The sequence below is a fragment of the Mesoplodon bidens genome (assembly GCF_964165515.1).
Source record: "Mesoplodon bidens genome assembly, chromosome: 12".
NCBI classification, from domain to species: Eukaryota; Metazoa; Chordata; class Mammalia; order Artiodactyla; family Ziphiidae; genus Mesoplodon; species Mesoplodon bidens.
This window is the reverse complement of record NC_138168.1, coordinates 27,851,057-27,878,100: the sequence shown is the minus strand read 5'-3', so window position 1 is coordinate 27,878,100 and position 27,044 is coordinate 27,851,057. Positions and strand designations below refer to the sequence as shown.

The 27,044-nt window shown below is 38.8% G+C and overlaps 1 long non-coding RNA gene across 2 annotated transcripts in view; it reads right to left on the bottom strand.

Moving 5' to 3' along the window:
- LOC308626062 overlaps nucleotides 1-27,044 on the bottom strand; it is a 249,714-nt gene that overhangs the window by 138,793 nt on the left and 83,877 nt on the right. The window contains exon 3 of one of the 2 annotated variants that reach the window (XR_014017192.1): nucleotides 22,012-22,106. This is a non-coding gene — a long non-coding RNA (uncharacterized lncRNA). Of the gene's footprint in view, nucleotides 1-21,934; nucleotides 22,107-27,044 lie in introns of those variants that run through there. The other variant, XR_014017193.1, reaches the window with a different exon arrangement.

The window sequence follows — 27,044 nt, the reverse complement described above, 5'->3', positions numbered from 1 at the left end:
GCTCCCCGCTGGGTCTATTTCCATTGGAAGAAGATTTACCAGACAGCATGCTGAATTACGAAATGATGGAACAATTGAACAGAAAATAATTAGACGTGAGCAAATTATGTTTTCTGCTCATAATGTATACTAGCTGTTATTTCCTACCTGATTTTTGCACAAATTGCTTTCTCTGCAGATTTAATACTATGATCTTGTCTTTACCAGACCTCTTCTGCTTTATTCTACTTCCCTAGTTTCCCAATGAGATTTTAAATCTTAACCCCATACTCTCAAAGTTCTGCCCAGTTTTGTATGGATATCCAGTAGCCCTATGGGTTAGATTTTCTGTTCCAATGATACAGGTCTTGGATGAAACTCTAACAGTTTCACTGAGTTCAAGCCCAGCTTGTTTTGAACAATAGTTATAACCAGTAGCTAGAGCTTCTAATGTTAAAACTGATCCTTTGCAAGCCTCACTGGAGAAAATATCATGACTGATCTATAAGACCCTGCCATGGCAGAGAATTCAATTCTTAGCCTCTCATTTAGTTCAATGAGCCAAGACAGGCTGCCCCTGACCAACGTTACCACCACCTCAGCACACAGTATAACAAAGCCAAGAAAATGCCAAACTTCTATCCATCACCCATGTGAGAGAAACACTTTACGATCTTTAAAGTGGGCCTTTGTCCAGTAATACAGCTCTCTGACAATGCTCAACACATTTATCCACGGTGGATTTGACTCTTGGCTCAGTGAGATCTAAGGGAAGTTAAAAACACAGAAGGGCAATTTTTATCACTTCTTTCTGTGGGAGCCTAGAGAATTTGTTTAGAAATCCAAGTTCTATGGCCTGAAGTACTCAAACTGTCACTAACACACAGCAAGTTCATAGACTGGCAAAGACCACACAGACCTCTCAGTTTCCCCCTAGGGGAATCAAATCTGTTTGTCCTGCAGCTGTGCAGAGATATATTTTAATAGCAGCACGATGCTTTAAAATTAGTGTCTGTTTCATGACTAATTTTACGGGATTCTGTGCGACCATTAAGTCAATATACTCCTTTGCGGCGTGCAGTACTCACTTCACTTTCAAAGTTAGGGTTCTTTAAAACTGTATTACTTTTCTCTTGCAGAACAGCCAGTTGGTTAGAACTGTTAGAATCATCCTCAAACGATTATATTTTATAATGTGTTTTCACATTGAGCAAAGGCAGAGTGGGGACGTGAGCCAAAAGCTCTCCATCCATATGAAACGTAAAGAAGCCTAATTGAAGGGGTCATATATCCAGAAGCCAACGTGGCTTCAGAGGGCTGAGATCAGAGCCCATCTTTGGTCAACTGCAGAGTGGGCTCTGTCTTCACCTGGGGTCAGTGTGTGCGCCAGGAGTCACACCTGACACTGAAAAGTAGAATAATTATCCATTCAGTACCAACTCCACATCGTGAAAGTCCCACTGAACTATGCCTGGGTGATCAGAAACCATATCTAGGTGACCCCAGCACTCCTCCTGCTGAAGCCCCCTAGCCACCTGCCTCTCCGCAGCCCTGGGCAGACCATGGAAGGGAGCAGCACGGCTCCAGCTCTCCGCTTTCTCATCAGTTGTTCTGTCTCTAAAGAATGGAAAATCTTTCTTTCAACTCAGTCTAACACCCACTCCCCACTTCCCTGCCCTTTTTCTCCCAAGCAATGTAACTTGAGCTGAAATACAAACAGTCGCTCACACTCTTTCTTTTTTTTTTTTGCTCCTGTTGCATAAAAACTGAAAGAGGTAGACAAAGGTGCACATGAAGCTTGGAGATTAATACCTCTTCTGGTCCCAGCTGTCAGATTGATTTCTTCTTTGTAGCTAAATCAGGTCATTATGCTACAAATCTTTATTCTAGATGAAAGATTTAAATCTCCACAGAATTAGGGGAATTTGGGGGCGGGGGAGCATAATAAGCCGTCCATAGTAATTGGCTGTAGTTTTATCTGGATGCTTGTATGGAGGCTGCTATCAAATTCCGATAAACTTTTCCTGACCCCGTTCACTTTCTGGAGTCCCTGGGAATCCCAGCAACAGACTGCATTGTCCTGGCACTCAGACTTCGTGCTCAATTATAAATGTCTCCACATCTAAGACATCATGTTTCTACCGAAGTATTTTAAACAATCAAAGAAATTAAAAGACCTTTGTGTTGCTTTGTAATAATAATAGTAATTTTTTTAAAGTTTCTATAACTCAAGCATTTGTCCTTGATGTGTTCTGAATTATTTCCTCAGAATTAAAAAAAAAAAAAAGCAGACATAATGGAAGGCTTAGAGATTCCATTCAGCCGCTTTAAAAGCAAAACCAAAGAACAGCAGTGGCAGCAGAAGTATGAAAAGGCATTAAGTCATCAAAATCACCATTCAGTGGAACAGCTTTGGAACAGATGTGTCTCCCATCGTCTTTATCCAAAGAACCAGGGAGGGGACATTGAATATATAAATAAAGATAATAAGGCAACCAGCCTTAAGTCAGTGCAGCTTTTAGTCAGGTATTCTTCAGGCAGACTTGTTAAACGGTTTCAAAGCATCCCTTGTAGTTTCTGCATCATGTAGCAACCTCTTATTTTCCCAGTATTTCGGGCGGTAAATGGATGATGGTGAGCACTGAGCCCTAAATCAGGAGACTTATGTTGTATGTGCAGAAAGTGGGAGAGTGAAAACTCATCTGTAGTTCTGATTAGGCTGAAAAAAGCCCCCTTTTGTTCAGGAGCTCCAAGCACAAATCCAGATTTCTGCAGAGCCTTTTGTGTTCAGATCCCCAGGAGGCAGTGATCACCACGATTCTACGTGGACAGCGCCCCAGAGCTGGGCGATGCTGAGGCTCTGGACGTAGGGCCTTTTGAAAATCTCCACTTGCCATACTTTAAATCCTGTTTCCTTACTAACTTCTAGAGAGGTTCTATTTTCAATTGTCTCAAGAGCAGGCTACTCCTCTGAAGGAGGAAAGGTGGGGCCTGTCAAGGAGCAGGCAGAAATGCTCTTGGGTCAACGTACTTATGTCAAAAGTCCTGTGAAAGCTGTTGGGATCCTGCCATAAATGTTTGAAATCCTGACTGAGAGAAAGGCTAGAAACTAGGGCTGACCCTGCTCATAACCTCAAGGCCCCATCTGACAAAATTATCTCTGACCCGGTTCCGTCATAATGTCTGAAATTGCTCCCTCTGAAGACCTCGTCCCTGTTAAGTGCATCCCCTCCAGAAGGTCCCAATTTAAATGCTAATGTTTTGCTCACTCAATATCAGTCATTAGTTTATCACATTAGCCTCAGTCACCCTGGGAAAATGGAACTTGGTCGGGTAAGCACTAAAGAAAGGCAAGGTGAAAGGGATGTTCCAGAACTTGTGTGGGGAGCAGAGATATGAATGGGGGTGGTTAAACAGAGTGTACTGGGCTCAGCAGCTAGAGGGACAGGCCATGAGCCAGTAGGTCTCGCACCCCCGTAGAAGCGGGGTACACAACATGCATCCCACAGGAAGGTGCTAGAAGGAAGATTAGGGGATACTTTAAACAAGCTTTATCTTCATCATATGTTTGTCTAGAGCTGGTCCTAGTTGGGGCTAAGTAAATCCAATAAACAAGACAGAAAATACTAACCCTAATCCTAACAAAAAGAGATGGTCAAACAGTCCATATGCCTCCAGAAGAAAGAACTCAATTGGGAATATGAAACACACACTTGGCCCTCGCCATTTAAGACGATCCAGTACAAACTAGGCCGACTCTATTTGACAGAAGGACAGCCATTCCCACAGTGGCTTTGGGATGTTATTTGAAAATCAGACTATTTTTTAAAGGCAACATCCATTGTTAGGCTTGTTTTTCTTTCAGTTAATCTAAATGGGAACATCCTTATCTACAAGGACACAGATACCTTTTTGTGGAGCTTTCTGCAATATACAAATGTGTTGCCTGGTAATGATCTTTCCAGTTAAATTAAGATGTTCTGTACTACAAAAGCCTATGAGTACAAACAACATGGGTTAGATAGAGGGAAGAACTATTTATTAGGTGCCTGAAACACAAGATGAACAGCACAAGATGGCATATTTGTGCAAACCTATTTTTTGAAACATTTAAAATCCAACTTGTTTTATTAATTTTTTTTAAATGATGCTTATTCTTCACATGTTCAAATATCTCCCAGAGGGAAAAGCGGTCTGCTAAAAAGCTCTTGATCTTAATTCATTTTCAAGCATCTTCAAATTAAAAGAACTGTTGGGGAGATGTTCTACTCATTTATTGGCTGAGAGGCACTTTTGTTTTCAGTGGGAAGAGAGATGTTCATTTAAATTTGGAGGAATCACCTTAAATTCAGGAAAGAGCAATGTCTTCATGTAAATAGGAATATGTGACTTTCCAGATATTTTCCAGTGGCTCTCCATGGGAAGGGAAATTTCAGAATACTCAGCGGATGGGGCAAGAACATATGTCCTTTAAAGTATCTCTGTATTAAAGAAAGTGTCGTTGCACTTATGGTATCACCTGCTGGCGGTGAGGGAGTTTGTTCCTGGGCAAAAAGAAGATGACCTGGTGAGACAGAATTGTGTAGTGTTCATGAAGACAAAGCTTTCTGGTCAAATTGACATTTCCTAGGTAGGTGGAGGCTGGAGAAGTCACCTAATCCTTCTGAACCTCAGTTACATTATCTGCAAAATGGGCACAACAATAATCCCTCTTTATAAGATTGTTGTTCAACATTAAAATGAGGTAATGCCTATAAATGGTAATGAACGTATAGTGCACAGTGCCTGAAATGCAATAAGTATCCAATAAATGACAACAACCTGTCACATCATTATTCATCACTGAAATTTTAATCTTAGACAATGACTATATCAAGCTCATAATATGAACCTTTTTGGTCAAAACATTTTTGTGTGATGAGGGAGGTTTACGGTAGGGAATCATTTACATAGAAACAAGACAAGCATTCTCAGATGCTAGTGTATACTTTTATGGGTGAGTTCTTATGGCCACACATAAAATGTCTGAGTTCATTATTACCCTCAGCTCTGGAAAAGAGCTGAAGATGCATACCCTTAAGCACTGGATCTAGAAAGGAGTCATCAAGTCTCTCTACAGTGGTTGCTCCAGAGGCCTCTGAGATACATGTGAATTATCTGTGAACTTATAACAGTTTGTCATCAAGGGGAACAGAGACAATTTGAAAAAGTTACTGTCGTGTGGCTTAACCCTGATTTTCAGCTAGCCTGCTGCAAACATCTTAACAAACAAAATAAATTCCTGATTCAGTCATTCCTCTTCCCACCAAAACCATATTCCATCTGTCAAAGAGACACAATCTCAACACAGTTTGTTGAGTGTTGGCAAAGACATGAATAAACTTTGGTGTCCCTGTTATTTACTCACTGAGGAAGACAAAGATCAAGGCCAAACATCCAGAACTCCACTTGTGTCTCTTATCAGATCTTAGGGATTTTCCATCATGCCTAAATCATAAAGATCATAAAGTTCATCCCTTATGATTATACATATGAAAAAAGCAGGCCACAGAGAGGTTAGTAATTCACTTGAGGTCAGAAGGCTCATTATATGTATTAGAAGCTGTATTATTCCTGAGAGTCCATCCAGGCCTCTTTGCACTTCCCACATATGACTTAGAAGGAGGACCAGAGGTTTGCACCTCTTCTAATTCCAAAGTACAAGAGTCAAAAGGAAGATCTCCATGCGGAGTTGCAAATCAGGCGACTCTAGTGAAACCAGCAATTTTACCTAATGTTTATTAAAACGAATCAAGCCATGCTATCCTATTAACTTTGCTTAGAATCCTCAATATGCTATCGTCAAATAATAAAATAAAAGAGTAGGAAACTAAGCAATGAGACAATCCAGACCATGCTGTATCAGTGATTAATGCACACCCTGGGTATTGGGAGAACTGAGTTGAATTTCTCTGATGCACTCAATGAAGGCATTAACTGGTACGCTATAATGTTAATAGCCCTGTTGAAGATATAAAAGTTTTCCTCTAACAAGTTGATAGGCCCAAAATAAATCCAATTTTTAACTATAAAGTTCTTATGGTAACATTTTATCATAAAAAAATTACTGCTTTGCAGTTTTCTCCAGTTAACCCAGTTCCTTCCTCATTCACTTTTGTGAAGTCAACACACACACACAAACGTACACACACATAATCCCATTCCTCCATCCCTTCCCCCCATTTCTGCCAAGAATTGAACACTGCAGTACTTTCAATAACACTTCTGCAGAAAGGGCAATTGTGGGGGTTTTTGGGGTTTTTTTTTTAACAATTCTGACTTGTGGTAAAGAAGGGATAAGTCAGAAGCCTCTCTAGGTAGAATGAAGAACTACTCAGATACTTCTCAGAGCTGGGAAGGTATGTCTTTTGGAGGCTGAAGAGAATTGAAACATCAAGTGAGAATTTCCCTGTTGTCATTCAGTCTGAAAACCAATACAGAACTGGAAACGCTGCTTCACGCTTCCTTACCCCAGTACCTGCAAAGCTCACATAGCACCCTATAATTCACACAGGGAATGAGACGGCCTGGAGCGTTGTGAGAAGAAGTCAGGAGCCAGGCAAGGCAGGCTGAATTCAAGCTTCCCTGGTGCTGATATGACAACCATTAGCTTCCACTATTTCTGACTTTTCCATGCTTGCTATCTAATTATGTCACATCTTGAAAATGCAACAAGAGAAAATTCTATTTCAGCTCTAATAATAGAAATGGGTAATATTTACCACTTTAACAGATTGTGCCGTGTTGTGAATGAAGACTGCATCTTCAGTCACATTATACAGATGAAGTTGCTTCGGCAATAGTGGAACGTATGGGAATTAGAAAACTAAGTAGACTATGGGAGCAATGTGATTTTAAGAAAGTAATTTAATCTAAATTGTGGTGTTAAATGAAAATCTCATCCATAAAGAAATGTATGTAGGAGAAGCAACTAAATGTCTAAGTAAGGGAGAAAGGCAATTTTAAAATATTATTTTAAAGTGTATTAGTGGCACTGAATCCTACTCTATTGAAAAATCAGATCATTTTCCCAAACAAAAGCAGAGTCTACAAACTTAGTACTAGCAATATGCTGCATTAGCCAAGATGTCCTTGAACCACAGATGAAAACAAAATGACTGAATTGTACTCTGTATAAACCACACCAATATAGGAGAGCAAGAAGAGACAACTTGAATGAAGATTTGAATAAAGGTGTCTGAGGACAAATGATGCATCTTCTCTGTATGGGGTCTCCCCCTGTTTTAAGTCTTCAACTGGCTACAAATTCCAGATTTCCACCATGGTCAGTGATGTATTTCCCCATCAGAATTCAACTAGGAAGTTGCACGTGGACACTCACCTGGAGGAAATTAGAAATGCTTTGAGAACATTAGGAACAATCCACTCTTCCCCGGGTCACAGTTAAGGACAGACAAACAATACCAGCCAGTGCAAAGTGCAACAGTCTTCCTGGGAGGAGTGGGGGGAATGGGCTTAAATTTGATAAGATGCAGTCAGCCTGCAGCAAATAAACTTCCTGAGATACTAGTGAAGTTCAGGAATTGAGAGAGAACATTATCTAAGAGGAAAAGCAAATGATTAAGTTCTGTGTTAACACGCAACAAACTTTATTGTGCCATTTTGGGCCATAAGAACTGAGTGGGGCCTAACCAGGTAGCACCTGCCTTGCCAGGACCCCAGAGTCAATTAAGCCACAGTTCCCTTTAATGCCATCGTCCTCAGCAGGCTCTCTATGAGGCACGTGGGGTAAGTGAGATAACAGAAAAGGATGGACCTCCACCAAAAGGTGGCCACCAACTCATCTTCAACTTTCAGCCACTGCAGCCCTGCTACCTGAATCCCCCCCTACTCACTGCAGCCTCCCTGAATCTCTGGCATAATATAGGAAACAAGAAAAGAGAGCCTCATTATGGAATTCTAGGAAAGAACATCACCACTGTGATACACAGAGGCATTATAGGAGAAAATTGGTAGATGTCTACAACAAAATTTGTAAATGGGTACGTCATTTTTTAAATCATGCTACCTTGCATATTTTAAATGCACCACAGTTGAAATTTAAATGAAAATTGTCTAGATAGCACATACTGCCAAATATGCCTTAAATAGACAAGGACTATGCTATTTATAACCTACAGAACACCATGAAAAACCTCATTTTCTAAGTGTAAAGTGTGGAAGCTAGGATAAAAGAAAGCGTTTCACTTGATTTATGAGCTTTAAAATATTAAAAATAAGGTACTCCAAATCAAGAATTGTGAATACGTACATCACTTTTTAAAATTCTTTTGGGGGTACAAAAGCAAAATATTTGAAGAACATAGAATTATGCCCTACTGCACAATAATCAGATCTTTTCCAGAATCAAACCATTTTCCTAGAATAGGAGGTATTTCAAAGGCTCTGACTGAATGTCTATGAGGAATAGAAAAGAAGCAACACCTTATAAAGGAAAAGAGATGTGGTGGAGAAAAGAAGGCGAAAGAATACAGATGAAACTGCCTATTTCATCATTTTCCCATGGTTCCATGTAGCAGCCGTAAGAACACATGTTGTAGACATCCCATATCAGGGAGTGAAATTGATCCAGGGCCCTAGCTGCTGTTCTATGAAATCCTTCTGCGCTTTGCCCCAAGGATGTACGCCCCACAGGCAGCTGCCTGCCATTGACCAGGTGCTGCAGACACACTCAGGTGGATAGGTTCCTGCTTCCTGGGAGACATGAGACTACTTTACTGTCCAAGTTGGGCTCAAGGCCAGGACAAACCTTCCTTAGATTGCACAGCAATCTAGGACTCTCCCTCCCAGCATTTTCTTCCTCTCTCTCAGCGTCAGGCTCACCTCCTGAACTGATTCTCCCAGCCTTACATTTCCTTCCACAGGCACCCCTAATAAAAGCCTTGCACATTAAATTCCATTGCTCTCTGCCAGAAGACAGCACACAAGTGACCTAGAAGCCCAAAAGGATTTCTATGTTTCCTACAAGCCCTATCATGCCTCATATATACAGCCTCCAGAGGTTTCTCTCCATTTTCTGCAGAAAAACTGCACGGACTTTAAAAAAGTCCTCCTGGTCAATTTCCCCACCTTGTGAACTATTCACATCTACTTGGAAGACAATTTTCGGGAACACTTTGAAAAAGCGTTCCAAGCATACTGAGGCAGTTTATGCAGAGAAACAGTTCATGCAGTCAAATAAATACTCGTCAAATGTTGGAAGCCAGGTCTTGATTTGGAGTGCTTTATTTTTTAATATTAAAAGCTTATAAATCAAGTGAAACACTCTCTTTCATCCTAGCTTCCACACTTTACACTTAGGAAAATGAAGTTTTTCATGGTGTTCTGTAGGTTATAAATAGCATAGTCCTTGTCTATTTAAGGCATATTTGGCCGTATGTGATATCTAGACAATCTGGCATTTAAATTTCAACTATGGTGCATTTAAAATATGAAGGATGACATAAGCCATAAGCTGGGCTTCTAAACTTTGGGTTTTTTATGACTGATATTTAAAATAATGTATCAAGAGGTTAATACCCCACTTGAAATTGTCTCTATGTCTCTTTCTACACACAATTGGTTTGACTGTTATGATTGTCAAGATAAATTAGAAAAGAGTTGAGCCAATTGTGCCTTTAGACACAGCTTTAAATATCCCTACAATAGATGAAAACTGAAAAGGTTAAACTAGAAAACTTCTAAGGTTTCTCCCAGCCTTAATAACATAGGATTCTATAATTCTATGGTTTAATGCAGTCAGATATGTTTAGAGTTCTCCCTCCCCAACCATGAGTTCCCTTTACATAAATCTGAGTACTACGAAATTTCCTTCTCTAAACATTTTCAGCAACCATGACAATTCCAATTCGAATATATGGGCATTGCTGGGTCACTCCTGTAACTAGCCTCAATCAGATGATCAAGAACCAGCGTTGGATCTGAGAAGGGAAAGATCCCTCTGGCCTCTGTCTTCCTTCTTTCTGTTGTTGTTTTGGGGGGATAAGGATGGGAGAATTAGAAGGGCTTGTATACTCTAAAAACAACGCAACACATTTTCCCCAAAGATCATACTTTCTGCAATCAAAAGTTACTTGCAGAAAGTACCTGCTGAAGGGTCCAAACCGTTGAACAGTGGCATCTAAGCATGCTTAGCCATCGAAGTCCCCCAACACCAAAATGCACAACTAAACTCAAACTTTCACTTAACGATGCGAGCATGAAGAACCATGGGTTTAAGTAGGAGAACCCAGCTCCCTCCCTTTCCCAACTATCCCCTCCTTCAAATACTATACACAGTCTGCACCTTCAGAAGTTACCTGGTAATCAAAGATAAATGGGAACAAATTAAATATTTGCTATTATCATTCAAAATATGAGTAATATCACTGATAGTCTTGTCAACTAGTGTGATTACTATTTTATATCTTAGTATCTATTTTAATAACACATATACACATTTTATGCATAAATATATACACACTTGCCTATGTATAATAAAGCTTTGACACATTTACTCTTTAAATCTTGCTCTTCCTATCTTATTTTTCTCCTAGGCCCTTAAGTCCCATAGCCAAAAAAAAAAAAAGTAAATAAAACTTTAAGAAACTCTCTTACCATAAGGATTTTAGAAACCTTTGCAGGTGAAGTTGGATTTATGAATTCTAAATACCTGTAAATGCAGGAAAGATTTTTTTTTCAAAGTCCTCAAATTCTGTTCAAGGTTACCATTTTTTCAACTCTATACAAGTAGTTGTTTTATAAGAATTAAATTAAAACAAACCATTGCTTACTACTTTTCTGTCCAAAAAAAAGTTGCATCTTAGAAATTAATTCAACTGGCCCATATATTTTATAATATGCAGGTTTCTTTTTGGTTTTTTTTTTTTTTTTTTTTTTTTGTCGGTACGCAGGCCTCTCACCGCCGCGGCCCCTTCCGTTGTGGAGCACAGTCTCCGGACGCGCAGGCCCAGCGGCCATGGCTCATGGGCCCAGCTGCTCCGCGGCATGTGGGATCTTCCCGGACCGCAGCACGAACCCGTGTCCCCTGCATCGGCAGGCGGACTCTCAACCACTGCGCCACCAGGGAAGCCCTATATGCAGTATTTTTCATGTCAAATTTATTAGCAATGTTAACAGCATCCTGTTACTCTAGGCTCAACAGGCAATTCAGCTATTCCTTATCTTAATCGTGTGATGATGTCCAAACTCATCAAGCAAACAATGCTTTTTATTTGTTTATAAATGTTGTCACCTGTGGACAGTTAGCTTAGTTGATTAGAGGACAGCACTAGTGAAACCAAGGTTAAAAATTCCTTCTTTTATTATTATTCTTAGTATAATATAACTTCTCTTAGTTCTAAGATTAAAGACTCCATCCAAAGTCATAGCCGCTATCTCAACCTTAAGTTGTGGGTCACAATAAGGATTAACATTTTTACTATTGCCTTCATTTAAATAAATATTTTAACTGTAACTATGAACTATTTCAAACATATTGAAAAGTACAGATAATAATATAACACAACACAAAGCATCCTCCCCCCCAATTTAACAAATGTTGATATTTGGCAATATTTGTCTCAGATATTTGTAAAATAAATGTAGCAGATATAAAGTGTTAGAGATACCATTCCTTCCTTCCCAAACGCTGATATGTACCCTTCCAACTTATATTTTTAATTTTTAGTATTCTATTAAATCCTGTTTAATTTATCCATTTCCTTATTCTTAAACAGTTATGTTGTTTCCAACTTTTGCTAATACAACAATGATGCACTGGCGTTTTTGAGAATGCCTCATTTCAGAGTTTAACCAGGACACATAACTCAAAAGCAGAATTGCTGTCTTGTAGGGTACACACATTTTCAACTCCACAGATCTTGTTAACTTACTCTCCAAAGTAGATGCACCAGTGTATCCTAAGACCAGTAGTTTTTCAAAGTTTCTATGCTCCCATATTGTTGCCAACACTTCACATGATCAGAGTTTCTGTTTTGCCAATCTACTAATTATGAAATGTTGCCCCAATTTATTTTAACTTTCATCACTCCTAATGATCAGTGAGGTTTTGCCACTTTTTGCATATTTATAGGCCTTAACGATTTCTTCTTATATTAATTGACTCTTCATACTCTTTATCCATTCTCTATTGAAATATTTCCTTTTTTATTGCTTTTAGGGTTTTATTTAGTGTGTATTTTCTTTCCTAATCCTTTATTGGTTGCTTGAATTACAAATATTTTCTACAGGTATGGGGCTTATCTTTCCATTTTATGGCCTTTTTTCGAATAGATCTTTTTTATTTTAAGTAGCTAAAGTTATCAATCTTTTTTAGCTTTGTGTTTCTTTCTTTTTCAACTGAAAGTTTGTACCTTTTTTTTTTTTTTTTTTTGCTGTATGCGGGCCTCTCACTGTTGTGGCCTCTCCCATTGCGGAGCACAGGCTCCAGACGCACAGGCTCAGCGGCCATGGCTCACGGGTCCAGCCACTCCGCGGCATGTGGGACCCCCCCTGGACCGGGGCACGAACCCGTGTTCCCTGCATCGGCAGGTGGACTCGCAACCACTGCGCCACCGGGGAAGCCCTGAAAGTTTGTACCTTTTAATCACCCTCACCTATTTCTTTCTTCCCCCCATCCCCTCCCTTCTGGCAACCACCTGTTTGTTCTCTGTGTCTATAACTCTGTTCCTGTTTTGTGATGTTTGTTCCTTTGCTTTGTTTTTTTGATTCCACATACAAGTAAAATCATACAGTATTTGCCTTCTCTGTCAGACTTAATTCACTTAGCTTAATACCCTCTAGGTCCATCCATGTTGTCACAAATGGCAAAATTTCATTCTTTTTTTATGAGTAATATTCCATTGCATGTATGTGTGTGTGTGTGTGTATATATGTAAAACCACATCTTCTTTATACATTCATCTATCTGATGGGCACTTAGGTTGCTTCCCTATCTTGGCTATTGTATATAATGCTGCAATGAACCTAGAGGTGCATTTATCTTTTCAAATTAGTGTTTTAATTTCCTTCTGATAAATACCTAGGAGTGGAATTGCTGGATATGGTAGTCCTATTTTTAATTTTGGGGGGTGGACTCACCATATTATTTTCCATAGTGGCTGCACCAATTTACCTTCCCACCAACAGTGCACCAGGGTTCCCTTTTCTCCACATAAGTTTTGTGCTTCTTGAATCTTGTGTAAAAGCTTTTTATCCTGACTTCCAACATGATAAACTTACTTTTCTTAATTTTGTTTTACATTTTTCAATTTATCTTTACATTTTTAATCCATGTAGGATTTATTTTTGGTATGGTGTAAGGTAGGCTCACAAATTTATTTTTCCAATATGATTACTCAATTTTCTCATAATAATCTATTATTTTATCTTTCACCACTGACTTGAACCTACTGCTCTCGTATGTTAATTTCTCATATACACACAGGGCTGTTTCTAGGCTCCCCATTCTGTTACGTTGATATATATGTGCATCCTTCTGCCAATACAACACATTTTAATTACTATCCCTTTACAACAACTCTTGATAAATGATAGAGTAAGTTTCCTTCTCTTTAATCTTCTTCAAACATTTTTCTTTAGTTATTCTTGGCCCTTTATTCATCATCCATTTAATGTTTGAAACAGCTTGTCAATTTCTGAGAAAATTTAGGATTTAGATTGAATTACCTTTGATTTTGTAGGTTATTTGGGAGAGAATCAAAATTTTAAAATACTGAGACTCCCTGTCAAGAAAACCTGGTATATTCTCCATTTATTTAGATCTCCTTATGTAGTTTTGATAATATTTTATGTTTCTATAAAAGTCCTGTAATTACTATGTTAAATTTAATCTTATGTATTTTATAGTTTTGTGGCTAGAAAAATAGGCTATTTTAAAAATTCTATTTTTAAACCAATTGTATCTGAGGTAAACAAGTACTATTAACTTTTGTATGCAGTTTTTGTAGACAACAACCTTGATGAACTGTCTGGTTACTTCTACTAATTTGCAAGTAGATTCTCTTGAATTTGAACTTTTTAAAATTTTTATTTATTTATTTTTGGCTGCATTGGGTCTTCCTTGCTGCGCGCGGGCTTTCTCTAGTTGCCGTGAGCGGGGTCTACTCTTCGTTGGGTGCGTGGGCTACTCTTCCTTGGGTGCATGGGCTTCTCATTGCAGTGGCTTCTCTTGTTGAAGAGCATGGGCTCTAGGTGAAAAGGCTTCAGTAGTTGCAGCGTGTGGGCTCAGTAGTTGTGGCTCTCAGGTTCTAGAGCACAGGCTCAGCAGTTGTGGCGCACGGGCTTAGTTGCTCTGCAGCATGTGGGATCTTCCCGGACCAGGGCTCAAACCCGTTCCCTCAATTGGCAGGCAGATTCTTAACCACTGCGCCACCAGGGATGTCCCTTGGATTTGAATTTTATATGTGTAAAATCATACCATCTGTGACAGTGGTTTCTTTTTTCTTTTTTTTTTTTAAGCTGTGCCACGCAGATTGTGGGATCTTAGTTCCCCAACCAGGGCTTGAATGTGGACCCTCAGCAGTGAAAGCACGGAGTCCTAACCACTGGACTGCCAGGGAATGCCCTGTGACAGTGGTTTCTTATTTTTCCATTCCCCATGCCATGGTGAACTGCCTAGGACATCCACTACACTGCTAAATAGAAGTGGTGATAGCAGACATCTTAAATTATTCTTGACTTTAAGAGAATGTTTTATTTGTTTCATCATTAAATGTGAGGTTCACATTAAGTTTTAGGCAGAAATCCTTTCTTTAAAGAAAGTTCCCTTTTATTCATAGTTTTCTAAGATTTGTTAACATGAGATGGGCAAATTTTTTCTCTGTTGATATATTAACATGGTAAATTACATTAGATTTTATAAAGTTAAATCATCTCTGTAATCCTAGAATAAACCTAACTGGTATTTATTCAGTTCTGAAGAGTTCTCAATCCCTATTCAAATACTGTCTCTTTCCTCATTCTATTTTATCTTTCTTGAAATATATAAAATCTATATATTTATAGATATAACATAGATATATAGATATAGATGTAGATATAAATGATACAGAGAGAGAAAAAAAGAGGATTACTGTTAGATGTATGTTGGATCATCAAATCCAATTGCACCCATTCTATTGTATTCTATTGTACTTCCTTTCTTTTTAACTTTTTATTTCTAATTTCTTCACTACATCCTGGTCAATTTCCTCAAGGCTATCCTTAAAGTCATCAATTTTCTCTTAATCAGAATCTAACCAAATATTAGATCCACTCACTTAAGTCTTAACTAATGACTACTTTTTGAAATTTCTAAACATTTTATTAAATTCTTTTTCAGTCTGTATATTATATTCTTTTTCATAAAGTCCTAATATTTATGGTTTTTATTACTTCATTTAATAGTTTGTTCATTTCACACATAATTATTTTATAGTCACTTTCAGATTATTTATGTATCTCATGTATCTCAAAAGTTTATTTTTCTGCTTATGGTTTCTGCTAATATATCAGTCAGGGTCCACTCAGAAGACAAAAACCGTATCAGTAATTTGAGTTAGGACAATTTAATATAAAAAATTATTAATTAGTAGAGGTGGTTAATAACACAATGGGATAAAAGAACACTAAAGAACACAAAAATAGTAAATATAGAGAACAGCTATTATCTCTAGGTTGAGGGTGGGTGACTAAGGAAGAAACAAGTTTGGAAAAGGACCCTTACACCACTCCAACTCCCACCCCATTAAGCCTGAGATTCAGACCTCAGCCTTAGAGAGGGTGTGATTTGAGCCTACTGGGTGGCAAAGTTTTCTGGGGTGCTGTAGGCCAGAGCTGTTTCACAGGAAACTGTCCATGAGGTACCAGCAACATTTGCTGGGGTACTATAGGCCAGGGATGGTCTGCTGGAAGCTGCCTGCTGGGGTATGGGCAAGTCAGAGGTGGCATGTAGAAAACTGCCCATTGGAATGCCAGCAGGTGAACTCCACTGGGTCTCCCACATACTGATAGCTGAGTCTTAGGACGAAAAGAAAAGATGCAAGAACTAGGAGGCAACAAGAGGTAGATTTGGATCTGATAATCAATAATTTGATAACTAGCTGTCTTAGTCAAGTTTGTTTACTCCTTAATTTAGTATGAGCCTCATGACAGCTCTATGAGATCAGTACCATCCCCACTGTACAGGATAGAAGCTGAGGTTTACTGAGATGAGGTAATTGTCTACAGCCATCCATCTAGTAAATAGTCAAAATAAGACTAGACCCAGATAATTTGATTCCAGAACCCTCTCTTAACCACTGCACTCTCTGCTTCCAGATTCACCTGAGGAAGGCCAATTAGGAAGCTGGTATAGTGGTCCTGGCCTGGGTTGAAAAGGCAGTCGTGAGAACATTGGTGAGAATAGCTGGGGAAGACCTTTCAGAGTAAGATTCAACAGTTTGGGTTTCCCTCGTGGCGTAGTGGTTAAGAATCCACCTGCCAATGCAGGGGACACGGGTTAGAGCCCTGGTCCAGGAAGATCCCACATGCCACGGAGCAACTAAGCCCATGTGCCACAACTACTGAGCCTGCGTTCTAGAGCCCTCGAGCCACAACTACTGAGCCCACGAGCCATAACTACTGAGCCCACGAGCCACAACTACTAAGCCCATGTGCCACAACTACTGAAGCCTGCGTGCCTAGAGCTCATGTTCCGCCAGAAAGAGAAGCCACTGCAATGAGAAGCATGCACACCGCAATGAAGAGTAGCCCCTGCTCGCAGCAACTAGAGAAAGCCCGTGCACAGCAACAAATGCAGCCTAAAATAAATTTATTTAAAAAAAGATTCAACAGTTTTGGACCAATTACATATAGTCGTTACCCCAGGATAATCTCAACTTCATATGTTCTATGCCATGACCCATAAGGGCATTTGCATTTTACAGACTGTGGGTTCAGAAAATATGGCCCTCATAAATCTGAGGTATACATAAAAGTCAAAAAATAAATCCTGAGAGAAGCACAGTACAAACTCCAGTATTCAATTTATATGATTTCGTATAAGATTTATAACCAATAAAAATGTTTATACAGAATAATTACATAAACACACACATATACACACTCACACACATATGCCCTCCAGCACAATATTCTTAGGTCTGAGTTTGTTTTTACACATACCATAAATATTCTTAAGGTTAACTGAAAGCAGAACATGTGAACGACTTGGTGTAAATGTTGACTCCTGTTCAAGTTCCTCTTTTGCTTAGCTTTTCTCAGCCTTTTTTGACTTTTAGTGTCAAAAGATCAATATATAATAATAAAAATGACTGAGAGGATGTCTAATTAGGTCTTGTTTATACTCTAGATATCCTCTCAATCACTTTTATTGTTGTATACTTATCTTTGGGCACTAAAAGAACGAACAAACTCAAGACATCACCTCCCCCAGTGTATCCACATCCTAAGCCCCAGAATTTGTGAATATGTTATATCACATGGCAAGGGGGCATTAAGGTTCCAGTTGGAATTAAGGTTGCTAACCAACTACCTTGAGATGGGGAGATCAGCCTGGATTATCCAGGTGGGCTCAATGTACTTACAAGCATTCTTAGAAGTGAAAGAGGGGGGCAGGAGAGTCAGAGTCAGAGTGACATAATATGGGAAAGACAAATTCTCCCCTGGAGCCTCTCGAAAGGAACAGAGCCCTGCATACACCTGAGACTCATTTTAGCCTGAGACTCTTTCAGACTTCTGACCTCCAGAACTGGAAGATAATAAATTTGTGTTGTTGTAAGCCACTAACTTTGTAGTAATTTCTATAACAACTATGGGAAGTGAACACATCTTGCCCCTACATCTGAAGAGGAGGAAATTTTGGATTTAAAGCCTTAAAATCCCTCTTCAAATAATAATCCTAAGAGTGAATGAATAAATCTTACTTGTCGCACTATACATCCCTTGCCTGCTCAGATTCTATCTAAGGCCTGAACACTGATTTTTGTCTCATCCATAAGTAAACTGCTCCCTAGGACTAAGTCCTGCAGCTTCACATTCAGAATTGCTCTTTTAAGAAAATGTCTCATTCACTCATTTGATTAATGAGTGAGTCAACAATCATGTATACCTCTACCCAGACCTCTCCCCTGGACCTCAGATATCAAATATCTAACTCATACCAACCAATATTTCAACTTAATATGTCCAAAACCAAATTCCTGATGTTCCTACCCACTTTGCAACTTCCAGAGGCTTCTTCACTTCAGTGGATCCAAAGTCCATTCCTCTACTTGCTTTTAGGCCAAAATATTTGGAGTCATCCTTGCCTCCTCTGTTTCCCTCACACTTCCTATATAATCCCTCAGTATACCCTGCCTGCTCTACATTCTGTAACAACCTAACAGGGAAAAGAATTTGAAAAAGAATAAAAGTAAGTAAATAAATAAACGTTCTCACCACAAAAAAGACATGATAATTATATGATGTAATGGAGGTGTTAGCTAATGCTATGGTGGTAATCATTTTGCAATGTAAAAGTGTATCAAATTGACACACTGTACACCTTAAACTTATACAATGTTACATGTCAACTACATCTAAATAAAGTTAGTAAGATACTTAATAAATAAATCACAATTTTTTTAAAAAAAATGTATACTTCTCGCAGCCCTCATGATCACCATCCAACAGGCCACTTTTTCTCTTGCCTGAGAGCCTCCAACCAGTCACCAGCTTTGCTCCCTTCAGTCTGTTCTCAAGCAGCAACCAGACTGGTCACATTTAGGACCTAAGTCCAACCCCTTCACTTCTCCAATCAAACACTCCCATCTCTTCTCATGTCACTCGGGAGCAAAAGCCAAAGGCCCTGCTCCCGCCTCTGCTGCCCACTGTCCTCATTTCTGTGACTCTCTGTGGCACTCGCTCAGCTCCAGGAACACCAGCCTTCTCACTGTTCCTAGAACTAGGCAAACACACGCCTGCCCCAGGGGCACGGGGCTTGTTGCTCCCTCTGCATGACTCATTCCCTCAGTGAGGCCTTTCCTGCCCACCGCATATAAAAAAGCAACACACCTACCCCTCACCCCTTCTCCTGCTGCTTCCTACATAACTTAACCTGTTTTATTTTTCTCCATGCTCATCGCCATCTCTTATCTTACATATTTACTTATTGATTTGTTGATTGTCCATTTTCCCTCAGCCACACTAAAATGTAAGCTCTGTGAAAAAACTGTACCTGACACATAATAGGCACATATACAAATATTCTTTGAGTAAGTAAATGAATGAATGAATCAATCAATATTGAGCTCCTGCTACGTAAATAACAGTTCCAGGTAGGGATACAGAGACGAATGAAACACAATATTTGACACTGAGGAATTCATGGTCTAGAGCAGCACTGTTCGACAGAACTTTCCATGGCAATGGAAATAGTCTCTATCTGTGCCACCCAATACAGCAGCCACTAACACCAAGTGGCTACTGAGCACTTGAAATGTGGCTAGTGTGACTGAGGAACTGAATTTTTATTTTATGTTAATTACCTTAAATTTAAATGTAAAGGTAGCATGTGGCTAGTGGCTACCATACTGGACAACACAGGTTTAGAAGAGGAAGTAGATCTATTAACCTGTAACACCGGTAAGAATGCAATGTAATTAGTGTACAGTAGAGACAGGCAAGAAAGTACTCTGGGAACCCAGAGGAGAGAGCCACTAATTCTGCCTGAGTTTAGTTCCCTCCAGTAGACCTCCCAAGAGCTCTCTGTGCTTTTCCCTCACATCACTTGGCATTCCTGTAATTATGATTTATTTGTAATCATTTACTTGATGTCAGTCTTTGTTACTAAGCTATGAGAGCTTGAGCTGTGACCACCCTTAGCTACTGATGAATGCTTTGCACATAGTAGGTGAACAATGGATATGTGGTTTGACTGACAGTTGAGATGGTTATGAGAGGCTTCTTGAGGAGGTGACATTTGAGTTGGATCTTAAAAAGTGAGGAGGAGTTTGCTAGGCCAAGGCCAAGATGGGGTAAAGGGATGGTAGGAAGGGAAAATGACCCATACAAAGGCAGACAAGCATGTGAGTTCCAGCACTTCATTAGTGGACTGGAGAGTGAGGTGTGGTTATAATGCATACATTAAGGTAGATGTCCTCACTTCTTACTACTTGAAAGTTCAATTTAGACAGCTTGGTGAGTAAGAAAATCCAAAACACAGTGTGAAATGAAGAGTTGGGCAATTGTTTAGTGAACTGTGACAAAGCAGACTTGGATTTTTTCACATCGTTATCCCATAATAGCCTTGTAATAAGTAGAGACTAAATTTTCTCTAGGTTTTACCTAGATCTAGAATATTCTGATATTTCGGCTTGTGGGGACCTTAGAGATTATTTAACTGAAGCTTTCTTTGGTCAGATGACAGAAGACAAAGTTAGTTAATCCAGAGGTGGGAGCATAGTCCAGATGTGTTAGCTCGCAGTGTGGCAATTACACAGCCCTATTTCCTCCTCTCACACTGACACAGAGTCCCACCATACGTCCATTAATGACCCCTGGTCACCTTACAGAATACACAGGAAGAAGACCTAGTCGTAAGTTCTCTGTCTATGTATGAGAAGAAGCATCAAGGCTGCCTGATATAAAACAAATAATCATTCTAAATCTCAATAAACAGTAAACTTTGACAGAATTATTTTAGTAACACAGTGTGAAATGAATTGCTATTTTCGCAAGCACAACAGGGTGCATGTTCTGTGCAGTATATTAAAATGACAATTGGACCGCAGATCTGGTTTCCCATCCTGAATCGACCACTCTTTAGCTGGGTTACCTAGAGCAACTCGGACAACCTCTCCAAGGCTCCATTTCTTAATTTCTAAAATGCAGAAATTGGATTTCAAGGTCCTTTTCAGCTCTGTGGTTTTCATGTGATTTTGCTGAGTTAGAATGGGAGAAAAAGCAACAGAACATATTCCCTCTTGGACAGAGGTTCATTTATGCTGCTTCTCTGCAGTCAAACCAACAGTCCTAATGATATTTCTCTATCAATTTATAAATCTGTCAAACTACATGTCACATGATGCAAAACTGGAACTAGTATTACATCCTTTACAGTATTCTGCACTTGATGTGTGCTCCAGAAATGTTGTCGACGCACTGTTGCCCCAGCATCTTACCCACTTTACACCAGCTCTCCAAGATTCCAAGACTCATTCTGTGAGTTTTCAGGGAGTCTTCCTTTGCAAGCCATAGTGCCCTCATCAACAAGTTACAACCAACTTTTTTACACTAAAAATATACTGACTTCCCCAGGTATAGATGTGATAGAGGTTATGCTTTATTCATCTTTGTATTATCTTCCTTTAAAAGCTCTGGGGGTCCAGGAGAACAACAAAGCTTAATTCATAACAAACAGGAAGAAATAGAAATAGTTTATTGCTATGGAAGCAATTGTGTCTTACTACATGATATGCATATACAGGGATCCCCAAACAGAATCACCATGGTTTACCTTTGACTGTTTCCACCACTGAAATAGAAAATTTATTTCCTTCTTTTCAATTTAGTTCCATCTTTCATGCACAAACCAAGGTAAAATTTTTTCTCTGACTAATTTCTCTTAACATACATGATGTTGACCCCTACTTCCTTGGGCTCTCTTAGGCACATACCTAAGCATTCACAGTACATCTCTTAGAATATGAGGATAATCTCATGCAAGCACAATTAAGAACAGATGGTTAAAAACTGCAAGGTAGTATTTGCATAAAAAGATCATCATACTTTGACACCGTAGTTTTATATTACTTTTAATTGTTTTCCCTGAAAGGAGCACCCCCTCCCTTAACCAAAAGATAACAAGAAAATTTGGCTTATTTTTTTACTGAAAAGGAAACATTTCATAGCAAAGGCACTGTGGAGAAAAAAAGTAACACAAGTACATAAAGGACTATGATATACTGTGGATAAAGGTGTCACATCTGCTCAAATGTATAAGAAACTTACCCTGCATCTGATAGACTTTAGCCACTTCAGCTTCTCAGAACCCAGAACAAACCTGAAGTAATCCACAAAGCCTCTGCTCCAACATCATGGGCTTACTAAAAAAAAAAAAAAAAAAAAATTGCTTTCAAAGCAGAGTTCGTTCTCTTTTTCGCTTCTGCAAATCACTGTAAATTAAGCTTACTACCTTGGTTATCTTACGCTTCCACTGCACCTCTGTCCTGTTCTGATTTACAAATGGAAAGTTGAATAACAGACTAGCAGCTTATAAACAAGGTGATAGAAACAAGGATAAACTATTAAAAGCAGACATAAAAACTGAAGGAGGAGTCAGTCAATCTTCAAATAGAAAAATCCAACAAAATCAGGACATTACAAAAGTGATTAATAAAAAGAAAATTTAGAAAATAAAAATGGCGCCTTGAGTATAGGCAGCCCTGGATGATCCTGTTTGGTTCCACACGGAAATCTGCCACCCAGACCACAGCTGATTGGACTAAGGCTGGTCAGGTGATATAAATACAGCCAAAAGTCAGCTGAGCAGTGAGCTTCAAGATGACCTAGTATGAAAAGATGCATCAGAAAGAAAGAAACGTCCAGTAAGATTCTTGACAAAAGCAAGGAAAGTTCCAGTCAGATTCCATTTCTAATAGGATTTGGATACATGGAGAAAAATCAGGCTGTTAGCAATGGGAACTGAAGCTGAAAAGATGCTCTGTGTAAGACCCTTGCGGGGCCAAGAGCAAACTGAAGTCATGAAGAAATCAAAGATATAAGGAAGCACAGCGCAAGAGTAAGCAATGATGTTGATAAAATAAAAGAGTGAGCCAATGATTTATCAGAGGAGAAGAAATGAGACACAGATTAAAGAGGAGATAAATGGAGGTTCTACTGTCAAAATCCCTAGAACTACCTTTTATTTCTAATCTTGTGCTAATTTTCTGTTCTTGGATTTTTCTGAGACTCTATCTCTTTAATTTCTTTTTCAAAAAGTCCCTAATTACTTAAACTAGCCTGGAACTGTCTTCATTTCTTGAAATCAGAAATGCCTAACATGTCCTTTGTCCATAAACTCTGGGGTTTTAGCACTTTCTCGTTGATTTGTTAGAGTTCTTTGCACATCCAGTCTATAAATCTGTAGTATATGTTCATCATTTGACTTTTAACATAATAGTAGACAACAGTTATTGGGTAGTTATTATGTTCCATGCACTATAAATAACACTTTACAGGAATTAACTCATTGAGTACTCAAAATAACCATCCAATGAAAAAAGTATGGCCCCAAGAGTTTAACAAATTTGCCTGAAATCATTGATATAATAAGAGGAAAGAAGAGTAGGGATAAACCCGGTGTGTCTGACTCTGGAGCATCCTCTTAATCATTAAGCATCACCATTCCTCTTCTTATTATTACTTTTTTAATTGTGGTAAAATACACATAACATAAAATTTACCACCTTAACCATGTTTAAGTGTACTGTTCAGTGACATTAAGTACATTCATTAAGTACATTGTTGTGCAACCGTCACCACCAGCCATCCCCAGAACTCTTTTCCCCTTACAAAACTGAAACTCTGTGCCCATTAAACACTAACTCCCCATTTCCCCCCACCCCTAACCCAGCCTCTGGTAACCACCGTTCTACATTCTGTCTCTATGAATTTGACTACACTGGGTATCTCATATAAGTGGAATCATACAGTATTTGTGCTTTTGTGACTGCCTTATTTCACTTAACATACATAATGTCCTCAATGTTCATCCATGTTGCAGCATGTGTCAGAATTTCCTTCCTTTTTGAGAGTAAATAAAATTCCATTGTATGGACGTACCACATTTTGTTTATCCATTCATCTGTCAGTGGACACTTGAATTGCTTCCACCCCTTGGCTATTGTGAATAATGCTGCTATGAATATGGGTGTACAAATATCATCTTCAATATGTTCTTGCTTTTAATTCTTTTGGATATGTACCAGAAGTGGAACTGTTGAATCATGTTGTTGTTTTATTTTTGATTTTTTGAGGAACTGCTACACTGTTTGTCATAGCAGTTATACCATTTTACATTCCTACCAACAGTGTACAAATGTTCCAATTTTTCCACATCCTCACCAACACTTGTTATTTTCTGCTTTTTTTTTCTTTCTAAATGGTAGCCATCTTAATGGATGTGATGCCATTCTTCTCTTAATTTATGTGTTTGGGAAGTTTTTAAATTTTTATATAGATAAATTAGCAATCTTTATCTTTAAGCCTCTAGTATCTTATTTCAAAAACCCTTCCCCATCCCAAGATTATATAAAGATTCATTTCTACTACATTTTCTAGCACTTCTTTAATCCATCTGGGATTAATCATGTGAAGTAGAGACTAAAAAATTCTTTGGTCATAGTGATTGGACAATTGTCCCATTGTCATTTCTTAATAATCTTTCTTTCTCAACTAGTTTTAAATTCCATATTCATTATATGCTAAATACTTACATATATATTGGATTAAATTTCTGGACTATATATTCTGCTTTTATACCATAAAGACAGTATTGATTACAGTAGCTTTATAAGGCATTAAAGTACCTGGTAGAACCAGTCTCCCTTCATCTCTCTTGTTTATCTAAAATGTTCTAGGCTATTCTCACATATGAGATTTATACAGAGGTAAAACAGTTCTACATGTTAATTGCCTACCAAAGATATCACACATTACAGAATAATACAATATAATTAATGTTCATAGTGATGACTCCAAAGATTATCACAAAAACTTTAAGTCTGCTTAACAGCATTGACAGAAATAAAGCAGAAAAGAATATGATGCATTTTAGTGATATTTATATAAAATAATCGTATAATAAAATAAAATTTTAGCTCTTCAAAAACTAAAGGACAGAGATCACTAATATGCATCTATAATAAAAAAAATAATCCTTTAGGCACACGGATACACTGGTGGAAATTGAGCCAAAATGCAATTAGCACTTAGGGTTCATTAAAGCATGCTTCCTTGAGAGAAGAGGTCCCAGAACTACCCAGTGACCCAAGGATCATTGCACTTCCTTTCTCATCAAATCATCTGAAGTCATTATATACTTCTAACTATAGTTTCTCTCCACTCTCAATAAAACAATTGTTGGTTAGTTCTCTCAGCTTGCAATAATAGCTATGATGCACTTCCTAATTTCAAAGAATGTCCACCCACCCTGTCATAGCCTCTCTTTCTTGAATCACTTCCTGAAGATAGCTGAACTACCACATAACTTTCATTATAACACCCAACATGACATTCTTTGTCTCTTTGCCACAGGTCTAGCATTATCATTTGCACATCATTTGTCAACCATTAGGAGTCAAAAATTTCCTCCAAAACACAAATGGCATAAAGAGAGGCCACAGAGGAAAGCACACAAGTTGCAGATAATTTATCTCAGGAGAGCATGGTGGAAGTCTCATTGACCAAGAACATTTACAATACAAGGCACTAACATCCGTTCACAGTGTGTTCTGCAAAGAACCCAACATAGCAGAGAAGTAGCAAAGCACCTTGAGCACACAGATATATATTTTAAGAGCATGTTGTGGCCTAAAGAGGGCAAGACTGGCAGCAAGGAAATGGCAGTGTTTCAGAAAGTAATGGAATCCTGAATCAAGTCAATGGCAGCAGGAATGCAGAGTAAGGCATGATATCTGGTTGAATATGGTTGAAGAATAAGGCAGAAGATTTCTTAGATACCTCCCAACATTATTCTTGGGTTACTTCCACATATTTATTTAGTAAATGTTTATTAAAAGAATGAATAAATGAGCGAATGGTTTGTTTAGAACCGTATCTACAGGCCAGCTGTCAAAGTGTTAACTGTTTATTACTAATCCATAACAAGATAAGGAACTTGCTCCAGAAAGTAAGTTAATTAGGTCATGAAGTATATTGTTTAGTTCAGCAGACATTTTTATTGTTACTATGAAGGAAACAATACATTGATTCTCTTTGTAGCATTAGCTCTTAATTTCATCAGGAACCAGCACTTTGATAACATATATGATTCTGGTTGGATCCTGAACAATAGGCTACTAAATTTGATTCAATTGGGGATCCAGAGGTGGTAAAGCCTCTGACAATGTCTGTGGACCAGTGCTAAACAAAGAAGCTCTTAGTGCCCGGGTGAGGTCTAGGACAGATTTTTGGAGCTGGTAATCTGATGGTGCTGAGGAAAGATGCATTTGACTGATATATAGGTATACTTACAGAACACTTCTTGCCTCGAGCTCAGAGAAATGGCTGTGCTGATGAGCTATGGTTGGATTAATAACTACAAAATTGCACAAAAGGTAAATTGGATCCCATAATCTAATGGCTGTTTAAAAGATCTCACCTTCCGAACTGAGAGTATCAAAAAATGACATATAAGGGATAAGTTTGGCCATCTGCAGAAATTTTCCTGGTGGTTTGTGAATTTGAAATGGATTTGAGAAAGTCATCATTCAATTAGTATGCTTCTAGCTGCATGTATCTGAAAACCTAAATCAAACTGGTTCCCACAAAGAAGGAATGTATTTGCTCACGTAAGTGAATGTCTAGAGGTAAGCTGGGCTTTGGCCTTGACTTAGTGCAGTGACACCGGCCCCATTCCCCTGCATTGCTCTAGGTTCTTCCCTCCTCCATGGGTGCTTCATCCTTAGATTGGCCGAAAAGTAATTCCAAACATTCTGTCCTCACACCCTGACTCTTTCTATGGATCCCTCTTAAAAGCAGGGTTTTTTTTTTTTCCAGAAGTGCCCCTCCCCCAAGTCTCGCTTCATGTCCATTTGCCAAAATTGGAATATATACAAATTCTTTGACCAATCCCTCTAGCTAAGGAAATGGCATGCCAGCTTAAGCCCAGCATCCTAAAACAGACACCAGTGCTGGCTTGGGAGTAAGGCTTTACTGTGAGTCGCTTAGCCTAATTAGGGCTCATCCTTCTAGGTGAAGTCAATGCCCCAAAGCCCCTGCCTACTGTGAAATGGATGACTCAACTCCTACATCCAATACAA